Here is a 21,780-nt window from a genome sequence, read left to right as displayed (position 1 = left end):
TGTGAAGGAACAAAGCGACCGCTAGAAAGGAAGAAGAGGTGCAAAGTGTGTGAAGAAAAGACTGTTATGGGGTATTTTTAGTGAAACAAAAGGTGGAATGGAGAATTTAATTCCATTTTAGGAAAACAAAAGCATTATTAGCATGCAGGTGTAAAGCGCATCCATAGAGTCATTGGGTTCACTGAAATTGCTTCAGAAAAGGACCATGCCCACAACAAGTATAAGCATGCATCTACATGTGATTAATGCTACTTAATCTCCTCCTGTCATGGCCAGTTGAGTATCTAGTGGAAGCGCCTGCTAGATTTTGTTAGAATGTACTAGTAAGCGCTTTCCTCGCTATGAATCAGTGAAGTAGTTTGCCCATCACCTATGATTAGAGTACTTCACCTCACCTAATTGTCTATCCGAATGGGCAAGCAGTAATGGAGATATTATCAAGTACTTATTCAATTAGACTACTCCATACACAATGAACTAGAAGTCCCCGAGCCCTTTGTTCTTGTTCTGAAATGCAGGAATTTATGTGTAGGGACCATAGGGCTACAATAATATACTCCCTCCATCAACGAATAAGTTGCAGAGGCCGGGTGATACCCATTTCTAAAAAAAATCAACGAATAAGTGACATTTTTTCCTTTTGAGAAGTTAAACATTTTTCAAGTATGACTAAACTTTTACGAAAAGCAATATAAATGACATCAATTGCAATATTACTAAATTACATGTTAAGATGAATCTAACAGTATTAGTTTAGTGCCATAAATGCAACTACATTTTTCTAGGAAGATGGTCAAAATTAATAAAGTTTGACTTAAGATATATGGTCTAACGTTTCTTTATTTGAGGACGGAGGGAGTATGGTATAAGCAAAGCGGGAAGGGTGTTTCTGTACCAGGTGCATATGCACCCTTTCTTTGAAATGAATATTAAACATATTTAAAAATGTCAAAAAAATATAAAAAAGTGTCGGTTGTATATCTTGACATGTTACATGCTCACAAAGTTGTTTCAGAAAAAACCGATATGTTATGCCTTGTGTAAAAAAAGATAAATTTTGGTGCTAAAATAGTCTATTTCACGAGACATTTTTTTGTCTTTTTACACAGCACACAAAAAATGTCGGTTTTATGTGAAACTTTGCATGCACACATAGAACATGTCCCTCTACATGCGAAAAATTTTTCCTAATTTTTTTGACTTCTTGAAATATGTTTTATATATACCGGGTGCATATGCACCCAGGATCAATTTTGGTTTTCCGTAAGCAAAGTATTAAGTTTGAAGCCAAGTATATAAGTTGGACCTAACATATGTAGACACCGTCAAATGACCAAAATATACTATAAAAATGGGTAGGCTAGACATGAGAACACAAGTGATACGGCTCATGCACCCATCACAAAGGTGATCGGACTAGTCATGCGACGGCTGAGATGTTGTCGATGAACTCGGAAAGCATTGTCTTAGAATGAGGCAACAAAGATGTTGCCCATGAACTCACGACCGGAGTCTAAACCTATTTATGAAAAAAAAACCCGATGCTAACAGTGAAGGAAGCATGAACACACATCGAGAAAATTCTTGTAATGATTCAATCTTTACACCACAATAGTAGTTATTATGCCTTAGACATCTAACCTATTCGTAGCATATTCATTGTTGACAGTAGCCATAATGTAATCAATGGTGAATCAACTCTACATACTTTTGACATCTCTGCCTCTGCCGAATATTCCCTGCCTTCTCAAACAACTTGCAAATGTCGTGATGATGATACAATACACCGTTTATCCGTGCATATTCTTTGGCAAGGTACGTGTGTGTTCATCAATGATTGCTAATAATCGAACGGGCCCTATGTAAAATCTAGATGTTCAACTCGAGGTGCAATACAAGTTTCATCTAATTGAACAATCTGACCTTTTCAGCCTGCCGGAACCAGGTGAGGTCCATGCATGACCGAGACACGCCAACATTTTAGCCATTAACCAAGTGCATAAACATGCCCTAGCAAGGTAGGATCCCCCAAAGACACAGTGCATTTTACTAACACAAAGAAATACTAATCACCACCACTGACTGCGAGAAAGGTTTGAAGCAATGATGCTCCTTTGTGGATGGAGCTTAGGCTTTAACGAACTCGGTCATGATGCTTTCCATTTTCTCCATCGGCTGGCCGCCCATTTGCACTTGCCGTTTTTATCCGGTTGTGACTTCAACGCACGAACCCGGCAGGGCCCTACTCTTGGAAAACATTTTCATGAACATGTCTAAAAAAGCTAAAACCTTGATGATTATCTCTAATCTCCGCAATGATGGTTGTGATATATCAGCTCCTCCCTCCAAGATGAACTACTTGCAGTAAGAAAACCGCTAATCAATATGGTATGGATGCATGATCAAGACTAAAGCAAAACAAAGTATTTTACTAGTAGCTCCTTTTCTAACCTTCTAGAAAAAACGCATATTGGTGTCTTGTACTGGTAATATAGGTAGAAGATCATGGTGCTAGGCTACAATGCGAGTGAAAGGGCCGTACTAACGACGTGTTGAGACCAGGATGATCACCTCTAAAGTAAAAGGGCACCTCGAATGATAATTGGAATGTTTCACATTCTGCTTTGTCAATGAGTGCCAGATTTCCAAGACTACACTCTTATACTCTTCAGCAGACTATTTTTGTATCTGCAGTATATCAAATGGAGGACTTGCAGTCTCTGTTTTATCGGCCTCTGTCCCAGCAAGCTTACCGAGAGTTTCAAACATTGGAGATAGTTATGCAGGATAATCCCTTGCTGCACCAGAATGATGAGTGAAATTATTGTTGGGGCAAAAGCTACTCTGCGAAAAATTTCTATGATCATATACATGCACATATTCAGGTGCCCAATGTGTACAAGTGGTTGTGGAAATCCTATTGTATGATGAAAACCAAGGTATTTGCTTGGCTTCTGCTTTCAGACAGATTGAATACTAGGGATCTTTTACAGAGAAGGCACTTGAATATCACGGATGATAAGCATTGTGAGCTCTGCTTGTTGAGGGCATATGAGGATAGGGTGCATTTATTCTTCGAATGCAATTTCAGTGTAAGAATTTGGTCCTATCTTCAGATTGATTGGCAACCTTTGAAAGACATACAGTCTGTAGTACAACATGTCAGGAGGAGTTTTGGACATCCTTTCTTTATGGAAGTGCTTATCACATCATGTTGGAATATTTGGCTTATCAGAAATGCAAAAATCTTTAGGCAAGAGAAATGCTCATTCATTAAGTGGAAGAGCAAATTCATCCATGGCATGACACTACTGCAATATAGGATCAAGGTTAAATTCAAGGACAGTCTCTTGAGTTGGATTAGGTCTCTGCCTTAGTGTCCTTTCCTCCTCTGGTTGTTGTATATATCTTTAGTTTTTCCCTCTTTCTTCTTGGTTAGTTTTCTGTATATATATATTGGACTTTGGACTTTTTTTAAAGTTTAATTAATAAATTTACTGTGGGGATTTTTTGCCTCATAGTCCTGGTTTTCAAAAAAAAAGTGCACCTCGAATAAGCCAAGTAACAACCTTGTCTATATATGAATTGGTACCAAGTAACGTGTCAAGGAACATGGATTTTTCTCGTGTTCTAGGCGGGCCCTTAGTTACGGGTGATCCTCTGTCGTCGATGCTTGTGTGCGCCGGAGATCGCGGATACAATGACACCAGCTGAGTATCGCGAATCCGGAACGATGAATTTCCGTGGAGGCGACGACAAGGCGCACGACCCAACATGAATCGGAGCGAATTTTGGAGTATTAGGGTGATAAGATGGGGTATTTAGAAAGGTTCTTTTGCTGCAGGGCAAGTGGGCATCAGATTCTATTCGCTGTCTGGGAAGGCACATATCCATTTCTTAACATGGTTTCCTTGGTGCTTGTGTTTGTTGGGCAGGCGGATAATTCGACTTGAGTTGCAAAGTGTTACTGGGGCACCACCCAGCCTGTAGCTAGGATTCAGTTGCTGGTCTACTTAAAGGCGATGGAATATAATCTCTAGTTATCTGTATGTTTCTTACCCATCCTTCTATCCAAATAATTATCGTTAATTTTGAATTTTAGTTGCAGAGCGCCTGTAGCTCAGTGGATAGAGCGTCTGTTTCCTAAACAGAAGGCCGTAGGTTAGACCCCTACCCGGCGCGAGCGTCTTCTTACACAGTCGTCGTTTTCTAATTATAATTAATCATACATTTAATTTTTGTTTCACATTCAAAGGGGCTGTGTTCTTCATCTTCGAAAAGGACCCTCGAACGCTAGGATGTGAGGCCACTCAAAAGTTCTTATTCCAGTTAAAGTGTTGAGCAAACCTTTCGCTAACCTTTAGGCAACAAAGTTACGTTTTAGTCGTCGCTGAAACGCACACGAAAACCGCTCCGAAGAATCCGAAACTCAATTGGAGCATTGTGGTTGGAGACTTGGAGACGATGCTCAGGGCTACTCTACACATCATCTGACCTCGGCAATTGCACCACGATCACGAATAGTCAGTCATCCCGCGCCACATTCTTTTGAAATTCAGAGGCATGTTCGTGCTCCACGGTCATAATTCTACACCAGTAGTAGTGACCAGGAGCTTGTGCTGCCCACACAGGTCAACCAAATATATCCTGGAAACTGTGGCTTGACGAAAGGTAGCCAGTCACCACGGCCCCCATCCATGGACTTAATATCAAGTCAATTTTGTTTATGTGCCATGGACACGAAAGGTAATTACCGGGTGGCTGCGTTGAACGGCGAGCGGCGCCACCATGCCCCCCACCAAATCCCTTCTTTTTGTTAACATACGTATATCAGATTAAGATATGTAGAGTAGTGGGCGTGTGTGGCGCCACAAGAGGTTTGTTAATTACAGCTTTTTATCCAATCATAATAAGTAACTCACAATTTCGATCGCAAACCAGCAAGCTCACATGCACATGCTTCTTGTTGTTGTTGTGCTGAATGGGCGAGAGCCGCGCTACTTCTTTCCAGAGATCTCACAGTTCGACGATACATCGTGAGATTTTTTTTTCCTACATGGGTGACAACAGAATCTAAGGATTGAACCACCACTTCATCCTAGGCCTTCTACAATTGCTCATAATTGATATGTAATTCGTCTTTTTTTTCATTTTGAGATATTTAAGAGTTTAAACGATTGTGTGCATCTTAGCTATGCAAAAGTCAGGTGTAATTATTTGTCAAAATAATAAAGTGACCATTATTAAAAGAAAATATATAGGAGAATAGTCAAGCTGCATCCGGCTTTGGTGGAGCGCGCGAGTTCAGCTTGCCGTCATTGTTCCTATTCGCTTGGTCGTCTAGTACACGGCTACACATCGACTCTGTGCACCGATGGAAGAAGGAGAGGATCGAACAAATTAATTCCATTCCTTCTCAGATTCATGTTCCCTTTGCTCCTCGACGCGCTGCGAGTTTCGGCTCTAGGGATGATCATATCGCTTCTCCATTTTTTTCCGCTAATCCCTAGCACCAACGGAAGATGCGATTATTCCCCCTGAAAGCATAGTTTTTTTCTTACCAGCGGACGTAGCCATCGGGGAATGAAATGTTTTGGCGGCAAAATATGGTGACCTCGATCCTCTGAGGTCGAGTTGCTCTTGCTCTCGCTCTCTGGACTCACATTATTTTTCGGTCGAGAAAAAGTAAGAGACTAGTAAGATTTCTCTTGTCCAATTTGGTTGGAATTGCATGCTCCACCATTTCAATTAAAAGACACACATCTTAGAGAAAGGTACTAGTATGAAATTCGCAAAAAAAGAGAAGATACTAGTATGTGATTATATTGAACGCTTTCCCTCGCGCGTCGCCGGAGGTGGATATTTTTAGAAAGGGCCGCATTTGAACCCACAAAAAGTTCTAAATACATACCCAGGCATGCATGTCACACAAAAGGAATATGATTCATGTGCAACTGTTATGCACACACATGTTCATGGGTATTATACAAGGGAAAATTTGACCGAGAAACTAGCGGCGAAAAGAAGCGAGAGCTAAACAACTCGTGCATTCAACACTCTCTAACAAGTTACACCTATATATTTGATAGTCTTTTACTCTAGAAACTTCTAGCAAACTATTTGTGTTTTACTCTACACTAAATTTATATGTATCTAATATCATGATGGAGGACACATATAAATGCCCTATAGTACATTAAAAATCATAAAATAAATCTATTTGTTCGGTAAACAATAGATTTATGGTTAGATTCCAATCCTCGGAGCCATGGTAATTGCAAAACAGTGGAACGAACATTGCTTAGAGCAAATTCTTCTAATTCATGAGTAATATAATAAATTAGATACATTATAACACAACAAGAATTATATATTAATTTTCAAAGTAATGAAAAATCTTGGTTCCTTGGATTATGCTCAAATACATTGTAACCAGAAATAAGAATCCAAATTATACTGACAAAAGAACATGTTTTTGTGAATAAATGCAATCAAGTTTAGGACTAAAAATGAATTCACAATACATGTATCTTTATAAACGTGGACTTGATTAATACATCAAAAAGTGACAATTATTAGTCATGACTAAATAAAAAAGTTTAGTGCAAATTGTTGAATTGTAGTAGGTACAGAAGTCAAATAGATTCTACGTACAAAAATATGATGCAAAAGTACACATAGGAAATCTGGTGTGCATAATTGTTTTTTTTTTATTTTCTATAGGACAACCGGTGTTAGTGATGGAAATGTACATCAAGGATGTAGTATTAAGAGAGGTGTTACTATTCAATGACAATGGTTTTGTCGATTCAGTACTCAAAACGAATATTAGAACCACAAGTAGTTCTATAATGGAAGAAGTGGTAAGTAAGTAAAAAAATTGTTGCAATCTCATTTGCATTGCGGGTCCTGTTTGTATATCGCTGCGCTAATTAATCAATGAACTGCCTAGGCGCTTTGAAGCCTTTCCCTGGTTACCAAAAAAACCAAATTTTGAATGGTATGTCAAAGTATACATCAAGGATTCAAGGGAAGTATAAAATTGTTATCTGCAAGTGGTACAACAATAAAATTGCTCTATGTACAATGATCGCGAGTAAACTTTCGATTGATTTCTCCGGTTTGTTGATAAACTATGGCGCCAGGTTTTGTGACGTGAGTTTTTCTTCCACGAGAACCAAAATTGGCTACTCTAGTTGGTTGCGGGATCCCAAAACATATGGGCATGAGTAAAAATTAGATGTATTGACATAATAACTAGTGTAGGAATCAAAGATTCAAGAGCGCCATGGAATCTTTGTTGTTGCAAAGCACACAAAACTATAAATAGTTCTTAAATATTAGGTTTAAACGTAGTTGTCATAGAATTAAACAACCCTAAATCTCTCAAGGTCACACCTCATGGAATTTAATTATTTAGAATCACATGTAAAGAAAAACCCATGAATTACAAACTTACAAATGGAAAAAAGTTGTATGAGAATACAATTTTTCTACTTTCCGAATGATTAATTATGAAGTAAGCGAAATGTATGTATATGTGACTAGAGGGGGGTGAACATGAGCTAGCAATTTTTTTTTAGTATTTCTCATTTTTTAGGCTTATGCAAAAAATGGTAAATGTGATTAATGCAAGATGGACATCCTAAAGTAAACAAGCACAATCATAATCGACAAGAACAAGTAATAAGAAGTAGCAAGGTGAAGGAATGAGGTAACCATCGAGGAGATGCAAGATTTGTTTCCCGTATTTCGTTTCTTTTTAGAGATGTACGTCTACGTTGGAGAGGGGTGATGCCACAAAGGCTACCCATGGCATAAAGGTCTCATCTTCTTCTCCGGTGAACCTACCACAAAGGTGAATCCACCACTAAGCGGTGTCGGTCGAGGTGGCTACAAAACCTTCACACGATATTTGGAGGTTCATGTATCTATTGATTGGAATACTGTTGACATAAGTGATCGAACAGATTTGGTCATTGCTCCAATGTCTGACATTCAAATGGCAACTATGTTTGGTATTCCTATAGATGAGAAAGACAAGAAAAAGGAGAAAGATGAAGCTGCAGATGATAGTAACAAACAATCAAGGACTGCAAATGCAGATGCTGATGCAGATATAGATTAAGAGTTGATGCATGATGCTCCAGTTGAAGTGGGTGATGGACATTATGATGAGCTTATTTATGTTTATGACAAAGAAAATCCAGTTATTGAAGTATGTAGATTGTTTCCAAGCATGGATGAGTTTAGGATGTGTTTCAGGACTTATACGGTCAAACATGAGTTTGAAACCAAGACTCATTGGACAGATACAAAGAAATTATATGCCAAGTGCAAAGGTTTTTATGGTGGTGTCATGTCATGCAAGTGTATTTATCAGCTAGACGTTAACCTGATGGAAGCACAATAAGGGTGAATCAAATTACAAAAGCATATACTTGTATTACAAGTTCACAAATGGTTTCAAAAATGACATCCCAATTTTGGGTGGTAGAAAAAATCACTATTATTTTAGCCCAGACACCAAACACCACTGCAAAGAAACTGAAAGTAGACCTGAAAAAGGATTACCCAATCCAGCTGAAATATACTATAGTTTGGAAGGCAAAGCAAAGAGTGATGAAATAATTATTTGATGATTGGGCAAATACATTTAGAATGCTTTATAGCTTCAAAGCAGAGGTGGATAAAAGGTGTCCTGGCAGTGTTGTTGAGATAGATACTGAGGTGACACCAGACGGGAAAGTGTACTTCTCCAAATTCTTCATGCCTTGAAAGCCTTACATTGATGGCTTCAAAGCAGGCTACTGTCCATATTTGAGTATAGATTCATCATTTTTGACTAGCAAGTGGAATGGTCAACTTGCAGCTTGCAATGCTCTAGATGGACACAATTGGATGTACCCTGTAGCTATTGGCTTGTTTCAGTCTGAGACAGATGCTTGATGGACATGGTTCATGATGCAGTTGAAAAGAAGCATTGGTCCAGTGTCCCCTTTGGCAGTCCACACTGACACATGTAAAGGGCTAGAAAATGCAGTGAAGAATGTTTTTCCCCATGCTGAGCAGAGGGAGTACTTTGGTCATATGTGGATGAATATGATCAAAAATTTAGAGGAGATGCATTTGGCCGCTGTGGCCAGCAGCAAGAGCATACAAGCTTAGTACACATGAGTATCATCTGAATAAAATAAAAGAAGCAAGCACTGAGTTTGGCCATTGGATGGAGACCTACCATTCTCTTTTGTGGTACAAGGTCAGGATTTCACACTGCCATCGTGTGATCATATCAACAACAATTTGGCAGAAAGTTTTAACAACAGGATAAATGATTTGAAGGACTTGCCTTTCCATGACATGGTTGACCAAATTAGGATCATGATCATGAGGTTATGAGAATTGAGAGAAAGGATTGGTGATAAGCTGCAAGGGCAGGATAAGATAACTGCTTTGCGGTGCGACGAGTAGTCAACAGGAGCAGAGGGCTTACACACTTGTGTGTTGTGAAATCCTCATTGCATGGTGGTGAAGTTAGAGACACAAAGACTACCAGAAGGCATGTTATCGACACTGAAAATAAAGAATGCAGCTGCCTTGAGTGGCAACACACTGGAAAGCCTTGTGAACATGCCATCATTTTTTTGGCATCCAAACCCAAGCTAAATATGCACCCATATTTGCTGAATATTACTCGGTTCAAAAATTCAGAGCTGCATATGCACAACCAATTCCACCACTTACAAATCAGCCTCAGTGGCCTGAAGTGGACATAGAATTCTCCTTGTGCGCTCCTTTGACGAGAAGGAAGGCTGGCAGGCCTAAACAGAGTAGATACAAGGTTTGGTTTGAAAAAAGTGGGAGCAGTAAGAAGGGGAAGAAAGATGAAAAGAAAGACGCCAAGCCAAAAAGGCCCCAAAAAGGTAATAAAAATAGATGCAAGCTTTGTGAAGAACTTGGACACCGAGCTGGATCACCCAAGTGTAGATACACCGAGCCAAAGGGGTAAGTATGTTCTAATTCATCCAAAATCTCTATTTTTGCACTCACTAACCATATGGCATGAATTGTTTTTCAGCAAGAGACGTGTGTTTCAGCCTCTTGTAACTGAACCACTTTGTCTAGCCAAAAAGGCAAGAATTGGGGGTGTAGAAAGAAGAGGAGTATGCTGATTGTGTTCGGCTCTGTGCAACCTGGAGCAGTTTTGGAGGATGTCCAAATTGATGCTTGTTTGGAGGATGTCCAAGTTGATGCTATTTTGGAGGATGTGCAAACTGAAGCTGTTTTCGAGGATGTGCAAACTGAATCTGTTTTCGAGGATGTGCAAACTAAAGATCTTTTGGACCAAGTGGAAACCGATGATGTTTTGGACCAAGTGCAAACTGAAGCTGCTTTAGAGCATGTTGACCAACCTGAAATTCCGCCTCCAAGTCGTGATGTATGTTTACGAAGGCCTACTGAAAGTGATGCAAAGAAAAAATGAGCACGAATGATATTCTTGGTATAAAACCAAAAACAAACAAAAGCAAGCCGAATAAGAAGAAATCAAAAGCCAAGAATAAGTGATGTATTGTATTGTTACTTTTATTCTTGAAAACTTGTGTGAATTGTAATTTGTATTATGAATATTTCAAATTCAAATTTGAACCAAATTCAAATTTGAACCAAATTCAAATTTGAAATTTGGCATTCCTGAATAAGTGATGTTGCAATGCTATTTGATTTTTCTGCATCACTACTTTTTTGTAACTTGTTCATTTTCTGGAGTAAACTCATTTTCACCATTTTCAAGAACGGCCTCTAAGATGTGTTCAAAAACGATCCGGGGTGGGGGTAAACGACCCTATTCCTAAGCACTTTTTTTCAACCTTGTCTAACTCAACTTATATTTTAGGAATTGTTAGTACATGACATAAGAAGACTATGTGAGTTGGTTCTACATTTTTCTGATTTTTTTGAAGTTTATATCCTCATTACAAATTTGGTCAAACTTAGGCCGAACTCAGGTTTGACCATGATTTGAACAAGTTTGAAACATGAAAATGGAAAACTAAGCCGATCCTTCTTACTTACTTCAAAATGAAGCTATTCCCCATTTTTTGTTCAATTTCATGATTCAAAGTTCTAACCCTAAACCCTAACCCTAAACCCTAAACCCTAAGCCCTAAACCCTAAGCCCTAACCCTAACCCTAAGCCCTAGCCCTAACCCTAACCCTAAACCCTAACAGTAACCCTAAACCCTAAACCCTAAACCTAACCCTAAACCCTAACCCTAACCAAGATTTGAACAAGTTTAAAACATGAAAATGGAAAACTAAGCTTGGATCCTTCTTACTTAATCAAAAGTGAAGCTATTCCCCAATGTTTGTTCAATTTCATGATTCAAAGTTCAAACCCTTCTCTTCAACCCTTAGACTTCATACGACACTGTTGGAGATATGACATTCCTTACATGATTTTTTGTTTAATGCCATCTACACCTTGTTTATCATTTTATATGGTTAGTATATGCCATAAGAAGACTATGAGACTTGGTTTCACATTTTTCAGATTTTTTTTTGAATTTTATAGCCTCATTTCAAATTTAGTCAAACTTAAGCCAAACTCAGGTTTGACCATGATTTGAACAAGTTTGAAACATGAAAATGGAATACTAAGCCTGGATCCTTCTTACTTACTCCAAAATGAAGCTATATATTCCCCAATTTTTGTTCAATTTCATGATTCAAAGTTCAAACCCTTCTCTTCAACCTTTAGACTTCATACGACATTGTTGGAGATATGACATTCCTTACATGATTTTTTTGTTTAATGCCATCTACACCTTGTTTATCATTTTATATGGTTGTATATGACATAAGAAGACTATCAGAGTTGGTTTCACATTTTTCTGATTTTTTTGAATTTTCTAGCCTCATTTCAATTTTCAGCTAAACCCCTATAAACCCCGTTTGTTGACCAACTCACTCTATTGACCAATGTGAGCCACAGATCTAACCCTAGCGCGCTACGCTGTCCATCCGATCTAGTCTTCTAGAAGGAAACCTCAGCCCGATCCGTGGGAAGCTCGGCTTGCAGCGTACATCGTTGATTGAGGCAGCCTCAGCCGTCCGATCATGGCTTCCAGAAGGAATCATGCCCGATCCGCGGCAGCACCCGTTCTTCCACGTGATTGGCTTCTTTTGTTTCTCTCAGCGCTTCGAGTACAGCTCGCGGGAGATAGGAAAATGCCAGTTGGCCCGTCACCGTGTCAACACCTAGCTCACGGGCCCGTCTAGACGTGCCACTAATGCGCTGCTCCCAACCTTTTCCATGCATACCCCATGCAGCATCGTACCAACACGCCGGCTAGAATTCGGTGAGAGACACTAAATCTCTTAGGGCATGTACAATGGTTATATTTTGGCGATGCCACGTGCGATAATTTGTCATCTCTTAGCAACAATGGTTATATTTTGGTGATGCCACTTAGGGCATGTACAATGGTGATATCTTAGCACTGCCACGTAGGATAAACGCTGAGGTGGAGGAAAGAGAAAGATGAAAAAAGACTTTGTCTTCTCTTAGCTCTTAGCACAATCTCTCTCACCAAATATTTAGGATGTCTCGTTACTAAAGATAAGACTAAAAAATAATCCATTGTACATCATGTTTTACTGTTATATCTAGAGTACGTGGCATGATTAAAATAAGAAGATCTTATCAACCATTGCACATGCCCTTAGGGTATGTACAATGGTTATATTTTGGCGATGCCACGTAGGATAATTGATCATCTCTTAGCGATAATGGTTATATTTTGGTTTGCCTTCTCTTAGTTCATCTCTTAGCAACAATCTCTCTCAACACATATTTAGAGATTTCTCATTACTAGAGATAACACTAAAAAAATAACCCATTGTATATAATGTTTTGTTGTTATATCTAAATTACGTGGCAGGGTTAAAATACGACGGTCTTATCAACCATTATTCATGCCCTTAATTGCACCATAATTTTTCCCCTTTTATTTCATGTTTCCCCTCGCTTAGGAGCGGCAATAACTAGCGACTAATTCTAAATCTATGGACTGACGTGGCATGAATTTACGAGGGAAGATGCACGTCCCATTAATACCATGGAAAGGAAACACTCGTCGGTCCGCCGTGTCGACGCAGATGAGCGCAACGTGTCGACGCAGAGGAGGGCATGCCCGCCATGCAATACATGCATGCATGCATGAGACGTCACATCAGAGCTATTTTTCAGTCAAAGCATTGATGATAAGGGGTGGCCCGATCTTCTCAGTAAGCAACGGTGGTGATGATGATCACGGGATGAACACAACGGATGAACACGACGATGTAGTGGATGATAACTTGTATGACGCAACGAGATCTCTCGATTGGTCCCTGTCACCAATGCAATAGCTCTCAACCCTGCAAGATATTCGCAACTACACACACTTGCGCACGTAGCCGCCAACCACGAAGCGGTAAGTTGCAATCTACTAATTCCCAATGGAACAACAGATCACACAAGACTTTCAGATCCACACCAAATCAATCAATATGGTGTAGGGGATTCAATAGTTTTGCAGAGCAAACAACTAAGAACTAGGGTTTATCTTAAACGTGGTCTAAAGCAACTTTGGGGGCATCCTGGGCACTTATATAGGCGTTTGGGACGACCTCAGGTCGAAAAAGTATGAAAATAACCGACCCAGAATAGATCTGGTCGAGACAGACTCGGACACGGCCGGTCTAGGGGCCGGTCTACCGGGCCTGGGACCGGGCTGGCCGGTTCAAACCGGGTGCTGACCGGGTGCGGGATGTGTCGCGCAGTAACCCACCCGGTTGGCATCAGCAGGGCGCCCGGTTGGCGCCGGGGCGGATCCGGCTGACAAGGTATTAACTTGTCAATGCCTACGGATTGTAGAGTAGGGTTTAGTTGGATGTAGAGGGCAAGTAGATCTCGAAGGTTTCAGCCGAAAAGTACTCGACGAATATAAAAACTAAGGTTGTGTTGACAGTAGATTCGATGATTTCTTTGTCCCTCGACTCCCCCTTATATCGGAGGCGGAGCCGAGGGATTCGTATTGTACAAGTTACAGAGTCCGGGAAGGTTTCTAACTCCTCCCGCAAGATTACAAACAATGCTTCCTATTACAACTCTAGCTTTCCTTAACAATACTTGGGCTTCCGAGTCTTCGTATTCTTCGGGTAGTGGGCCTTCAATAAACCCCGGGTACTATCTTCGGCAGGCCCATTGGGGATGCCTATGTTAGTAGCCCCCGAGATTTTGCTTGAATCATAGAGTCAGGAAAAATCTCTACTGTTTATTTTTACTCGACAACTTAAAACTTTTCTATATTTCTTCACATAAATTTCTTTATTGTACAGGGATAATGGTAGTTGGGGCTAGTTCATCTGACGGATCAGGTACTAGTTAACTGCTCTAGTGGCAATCCGCAAAAACCTACTTCAAAATCACGTCCCTGGACATGATCTCGGGATACTGGTGTAAACTTCGACAGGTGCCGCTTAAGGCCTTACCATTCTGTCGAGTCCCAGTTATATTTATCGGGTACCTAACGCGTCCGTTAGGATTTTTCTTCGTATCTGTTGATACGGATAAAAGTAGCAAACCGACGTCAGAGACGGCGCCACGCCTCATAGAACGGATCTGGGATCTTACCTTCGCAAAGTTTTGCGGCATTCAGAAATTGATCGCAACTTTGGCGTTCTGAGAATATATTGTCGAGTGCTTATTTGGCTGTTGGAATGGCACATTTTATTGAGTCAAAGATGATTTATATTGCTCTCCCGATGGGAGTATATGCAGAGTTATTTATAACTCGAAATATACTCTTTTGCTCTTCTATCTTTCTTCTTTTCATTCATTCTTTCTTTTTTATAATTTCATCGGGTACGCGAACAACGTTCCCGATGGAAGTAGCCCCCGAGGCTACAGCCAAGGACTTGTGCTTGGTTGTAGGCTCCACGCCTTATGCCGCTATATTTTCTTTCTCTCCCGAAGTTTTATAATTTCTCGGGTGCGCGAACAGCGCTCCCGAGAGGAGTAGCCCCCGAGGCTATGAACAAATATTTGTATTTGATCATAGGCTCACGCCATTTCTATTTTGTCTTTCTAGATTTTTTCATTTTTTCAAAGTAGCCCCCGAGCATTTGATCAAAAACTTGTATTTGATCAAAGGCTCTCCAATATTTTTGCATGTCGCCTTTTTATGCCGCTGTTGAGTCGAATTTTTCTCTCTGACAAGGTGATGTTATTGCTGACGATAGCCACGATTGCGAATCCGAAAATCGCGAGAAGTTTTCTCCCGCTGCCTTGCGGGCCCAAATTATCCATTATGTTGACACGTCGTGTAGGTGGGGGACACACGTCCTCCGCTTTTCCTGGCGCACGTACCGTAACTTCTCCAGTGTTAAAATACTTTTTTACCCTTGTTTCTATGTGGTTATCATCTGCCGCACCCCTTTTCCATCCAACGGTCCGCCGCTTCGCCTCACCCTTATATAAGATCTCCTTCTTCCTCCTCGAGCACTTCCGCTCGCGCCGTTCTCCTACTCTCCTCTGCAAAACCTCCTCCTGCGGCCCTCAATTCCCTAAGCTCATCTTCTCCAAGCTGCATTCCCGCGCCATTGTTGATGCCACCGCATCGGTTGATCAAGCACAGCACGCCTGATTCGTCAATGGCTGCCGTAGATCTGGGAAGCGCGGAGTGGGAAAGGTCCAAAATTTCCACCCAGGACATCAATCTCTTGAAGAAGCTGGGGATTAACAAGAAGCCCAAGGCGTTGTGCTTCCCTAGTGAAGAAAGCTACCCAATCCCTCCAATGGGGTATCGGGTAAGTTTCGTCGACCATCTCATCCGCGGTCTTTCCGCCCCCATTCATCCTTTCCTCCGCGGATTGCTTTTTGTTTATGGTCTTCAACTTCACCACCTCACGCCCAACTCTATCCTCCATATCTCCATTTTCATCACCCTCTGTGAGGCCTTCCTTGGTGTCCAGCCTAACTGGGCGCTATGGAAGCGCATTTTATTTTGTCGCCGCAATGGCTCTCCCAATGTTGCCTATAATATAGGCGGCGTTGTTATTTCTGTTCGCCCCACAGTCGATTACTACGACGTCAAACTCCCTGACTCAGTTCAAGGGTGGCGCAAGAAGTGGTTGTACATTTAGGAGGAAAACCATGGATGTGCTGAAGACAACATCCCTCCTTTCGATGGTGCCGAGAAAATCCTTCGCCGCCGCTCCTGGGATGCAGAGGCTACCGAGGAAGAAAAAACATCGACAGAGGCCTTGATGACTCGCATCCATGAGTTGCAAAATACTCGCGGCAAAGAGTTGTCAGGTATCCAAATCACAGCGTATTTTCTTAGAACTAGAGTGTAGCCTCTTCAGGCTCGCAAATACCCTCTCTGGAAGTATGCTGGCGACCAGGACGTAGATCGGTTGTCAGCGGATTTGGATGTCAAGGACTTAGAAAAGCTTGTCCGAAAAATCTCCTCTCTCAGCAAAAAAGATTCTGTCCCTTCTTCTTGTCGTGTAAAACTGTACAGCGCCACCAATGCGCTTCCCAAGGTAAACTTTGTCGATTGATTTGTTATTGCCTTGCTATCTTTTTGTAACTCCTTTTTTGACATCTTCCCCTGTTTTTATATAGAACCATCCAAATCTTGTCTCGCTTCCTCCCCTTCCTGAAGGTGGAGAAGTCGAGGAAAGGGTCGTTGTCACCGACGACAACCAAGATGCCCCCTCTTTTGTGAATGAACCCGCAGATTCTCGAAAATCTGCGGGATCTTATGAAAAGGAGGCTGCCTCTGAAGGCACTGCATCGGCACAATCTCCTCCTCTTGCTGTTTCTCCAAAGAACAAAAGGAAAAGGAATGATGTCGAAGATTCCGGCACCTCCAAAGCTGAAGAAACTGTTCCTTCACGTCAGAAGGCAGCTTATGATCCATACCTCGAGGCCCTCATCAGTTCGTAAGTCACCCTTTATTTTTTCTTGTACTCGAAGATTTTTGTCTATCTTGTTTTTTTACGCTGCCAACATTTAATCGCAGTGATGATGAGGGAGAAGTACCAGCTTTTGATGTGGCTGCTCGAACGAGTACGTCACATACTCTAGTTGTTTCGGAGATGCCAGTTGAAGGAGAGGAATCTTCGCCTCCTCAACAAAACACCGACGCACCTACTCCTCCTGCAAGCCCTCTCGTCCCTTCACAAAAAAGGGCAAGAGTTGAATCAATTACACAGCCTACCCTACACTCGGGTGGCTCCTCGACTCCTCTTCTGGATGATGTAAGTTCTTGAATACTTTCTGATGCTGCCGATGTTTTCTCTGTGTACTTTATTTTGTGCTATCACCCTTTATTCCGTACCGACGCTTTCTTTCTCTCTCTTTCTTTTAACAACCTTTGATTAAGGAATTCATCCGTTTCGGTGCCCAATTTGTTAGGTACCGTGACTATGCCAGTAAAGCTGAAGGTAATGCCTTGCTGCTTCTTTTTGCCCTTGCCTTCTTACTCCTTTGTTGTCGATGTTTTTAACTAAATTTAACTTTCTTGGCAGAAAAACTGGCGGAGGTCAACGAGCGTGCCAATACACTTGCTCAAAAATTAGACCAAAGTGAAGAGGCTCGTAAGAAGGCCGAATCAGATGCTATTCAAGCTAGAGCAGAGGCTGACAAGGCCAAGACCGATGCTGCTGGTGTCAAAGATCTTAAGAAGAAACTTCACGATGCCGAGACTTCGCTGAGCGGGCATATAGCCGCACAATCTGCTCGCGAGGAAGCGATTATTAAACGCCCAAGGTCGCAAAACCGTCGCTTTGTCAGTAAGTATCTGAACCACTTCACATCCTTTGGACTTTCTTTCCTTCACTCGTTTGTTGATCAATAAGTTTTTATCTTGACAGGTAAAACATCTCAAGAATTTGAACTTGAAGATCTCGACAATGATCCTCTTCTTGACGCCCTTTCGTTCCTTGAGTTTCATGGAACAGAAGCACGCGAGGGCATTGATCAAGCTAAAGCAGGGCTGTCGCGACTCTTCCCCTACTTCTTCCCGAAGAAAGAGGAACCCGCAACTTTCCTTGCTCTTGCCAAGTGCTTTAATCCGCCAGAAGATCTTGGGCTGAAGGTGCGCCAGGAAAATATGAAGGTCGCTGTTGAAAGCACTGTTGCCTTGGTCGCTGATAGCCAACAAACTATCGACTGGGCGAAAGTAGGCGACACAGAACAGATAGAGCAGACAAAATGGCGATCGTTGATCAAGGCGGCAAAGCCCAACACGAAGAAAATCCTGTCCTATCTCGGGATCAAGCCATCTTCAACTCCTAGCTCATCAAAGCCGGAGGTCTAGTTGAATGCCCCTTCTTTTTATTTTTCCTGTTTCTTTAGCTATTGTCGCCACATTAGCTTTGGCGACAATTACCTTAGTAGTCCTTTTGAAGAACTCCTTCTGTAATATCCATGTAAATTTCTTGAAGATTAATGGAATTCTGTCTTGTGCAATCCTTTGATATTGGAATTTTCTTTTCCAGTTAATATTTGATAACTACTCTGCCAATCCTCATTCTACCGATACTTCTCCTGCTTCCTCCTTCTCGAAGAAAACACTAGTCAATGATAACCTCATCGAAGGTTCTTCAAGACAACATTTGTCGCAAGATTTGCAAGAATTGCGCCAACAACTCCAATCCATGAAGAAACAAACTCTTGCGATGATGGAACAATCTCGACAAGCATCCGAGAGAGAGAATATTGCTCTTCAACAGGCAAAAGAAGCCATTGCTGCAAAGGATGCTTCTTTGTTCTTGAGGCTGCGAAGCTTCCTCTCGAGAAAATTATATGCTTCAGCTAATGACTGATGCCAGCCTGGACATGACAGGTATGTTTCCTGTTCATAACCATGCTGGATGTTATTTTTGCTATTTTTCCTTCCTTGTCATTTTATTTGCTGTACCAGGCTCATTTTTGGATACTGCTGCCGAAGATCAACGTGTTGAAGCTCGAGCCAATGTTCTGCTCAGACTGGCTGCACAACATGGTTCTAACTTTTGGGTTACTCCTGAGCGTACCCGTCAAATTGTCAGATTCCAAGATCGCGTGGCTCAGGTCCGTGACTTCCTTGACTTCTGTACGAAGACTTTATTTTTAGTTTATGGAACCATGTTCCCTCGCAACAAGATGCCAGAAACTCTTCCTGCATTAATGGAAAAATTTCGAGATGCTCCTCGAATCCATGGCTTTGTGCGGGCTCAACTCTCTGCTGGCGCAAGATTTGCTATGATGATGATAAAGATTTGCTATCCAAAATTGCCCATGAATCAAATTGTTCCCACGTGTCTGGCTAAAATGTCGAAAAAAGAGAAACATGGGCAAGATTGATGATCTGGTGACTCCTATAGCCGAAGATATGATGGATGAACTTCTTCGGATGGACGCTGAGTTCTTTGTGAAGGGTAGCTATGCCGAGCATAGTACTTGTCCTTCTAATGAATGAATAACCATAGACCATGTGCTAGGTATCCATTGAGGGTTTTTTCCTTTTTCTTGCTGTAGTTTCACCATTGATACGTCTTTGTAAACATAATCTATATTGTAAAGCTGTCAACTCTGTAAGTATGTATTGTTTCTATTTTTGATCGTCGAGCCCCCGAGCCTTTGGCTGGAGCTTATACTATTTTGTTATCCCGAAGATTTTTCTCTTATTGCGAGAAGGTATATATATTTCGCTATCAATGGGCACGAGCCCCCGAGTGTCTTGGTGGTGATGTTCTATATTTTTGTTGCGAGGTTTTCAGATCAAAGCAATAACATTTTGACGAGTACACTATATTTATAGTTGTTAGCTTCCGATGTTCTATTTGGCGAGGTATTCTTGTACCAAGGCGAAATATTTCGGCAAGTCTAGTTTATCTATATTGTATATATTTTGTAACTTGAAGGCATTGAGCCCCCGAGCGTGTCGAAGAATAAGAAGTATATCTCCACTATCTTTATTATATTGCAGCACCGCGAGCCCGCCTCATTAAAAACCTTTCCGGCCTCACTCGGTGCCCCGAAAAGGAAAAGAGTGCGTCTGAAAACTCGCGGGCGTTTCAGTACATTGTATTTTTACAGAGGAGGACTATATTTTGACTCTAAGCGTAGAACCGGCTGAGCTGTGCCACGTTCCAGGGGTTTTTCTCGGGAACCCCTGTCTTCTTGTCTTTTATCCTGTATGCTACTCCTTCGATTACTTCCGTAATGACGTAAGGGCCAAGCCATGGCGACTCGAGTTTTTTAGTACGCTCTTGATTGAGTCGCAAAACTAAGTCTCCAACTTGAAAGGATCTTGGTCGCAAACGTCGACTGTGGTAGTTTTTCAGGTCCTGCTGATATTTAGTTACCCTTGACAATACTTCGTCTCGAGCTTCGTCGAGTGCGTCGACGTCGTCTTCCAATGCTTTCCTGGAAACTTCTTCGTTGTACTCTGTGACTCTGGGGGAGTCGTGCTCTATTTCTATCGGCGATCGCCTCTCGCTCCGTGGACTAGGAAGAACGGGGTCTCCTGTGTTGCTGTATTTGGTGTTGTTCGGATGCTCCATAACACACTTGGTAACTCTTCTGGCCAGGTATGTCGAGCTTTTTCCAGTGGTCCTAACAAGCGTTTCTTGATGCAATTGCAGATGATACCATTGGCTTTCTCGACTTGACCATTGGTTTGAGGATGTGCAACTGACGCGAAGTGCAATTTGATGCCTACCTCTGCACAGTACGCCTTGAACTCCTTTGACGTAAAGTTGCTGCCATTGTCTGTGACGATGCTGTGAGGTACTCCAAATCGAAAAACGATGCCCTTCACGAACTTTATTGCTGATGCTGCATCTAGTGAATTTATCGGCTTTGCTTCTATCCACTTGGTGAATTTGTCAACAGCAACCAACATGTACTCGTATCCTCCTGGCGAAGCTTTGTGTAATTTTCCCACCATATCGAGACCCCATTGAGCAAAAGGCCAAGATAAGGGTATTGGCATTAATTCTGCTGCCGGAGAGTGAGGTTTTGCGGCAAATCTCTGACATGCGTCACAAGTTCGCACTATTTCCTTCGCGTCCTCAATCGCTGTCAACCAGTAGAATCCTGCTCGAAAAACCTAGGCTGCAATAGCTCGACTGCTTGCGTGATGACCACATACTCCTTCGTGTACGTCCTTTAGAATTATCCTTCCTTCTTCGGGTATAACGCACCTTTGTAACACACCCGAGATACTTCGCTTGTACAACTCCCCTTTGACCACCGTGAAAGCTTTGGATCGCCTAATAACACGCCTTGCTTCAACTGGATCGTCGCGTATTGTTTTTCTTAGGATGTATGATATGTACGCCTGCATCCATGGGATTTGCACCATCAGTACTAGATCCTGTTCCTCTTCTTCTTCTTCCAATGTTTCTTTCGCAGCTCCCGAGGGTTTCTCGCTCTTCTCCTTCTTTGTTAATTTCTTCGGCTTCGTGGATCTTTCTGTTATCTCTTCCCAGAACACACCTGGGGGAATTGCGAGGCACTGCGACCCGATGTTTGCAAGAACATCGGCTTCATCATTGCTCAACCTGCTGATATGGTTTACCTCGCATCCGTCAAATAGTTTCTCCAGCTCATTATACATCTCTTTGTATGCCACCATGCTATCATTGACCGCATCACATTGGTTCATGACTTGCTGAGCTACCAATTGTGAATCGCCAAATATTTTTAGTCGAGTTGCGCCGCAGGCTTTCGCCATCTTC

At 41.7% G+C, this 21,780-nt stretch overlaps 1 non-coding gene across 1 annotated transcript; it reads left to right on the top strand.

Annotated features, from left to right (window-relative positions):
• The first annotated feature begins 4,109 nt into the window (after positions 1 to 4,109).
• Positions 4,110 to 4,182, top strand: TRNAR-CCU (transfer RNA arginine (anticodon CCU)). The gene has a single exon. It is a non-coding gene; the product is annotated as a tRNA-Arg (tRNA).
• Positions 4,183 to 21,780: the final 17,598 nt, after the last annotated feature.

The sequence above is a fragment of the Lolium perenne genome, chromosome 1, assembly GCF_019359855.2.
Source record: "Lolium perenne isolate Kyuss_39 chromosome 1, Kyuss_2.0, whole genome shotgun sequence".
In the NCBI taxonomy this organism is placed as follows: Eukaryota; Viridiplantae; Streptophyta; class Magnoliopsida; order Poales; family Poaceae; genus Lolium; species Lolium perenne.
The sequence above is the reverse complement of the archived record's forward strand: the minus strand, read 5'-3'. Positions and strand labels throughout refer to the sequence as shown.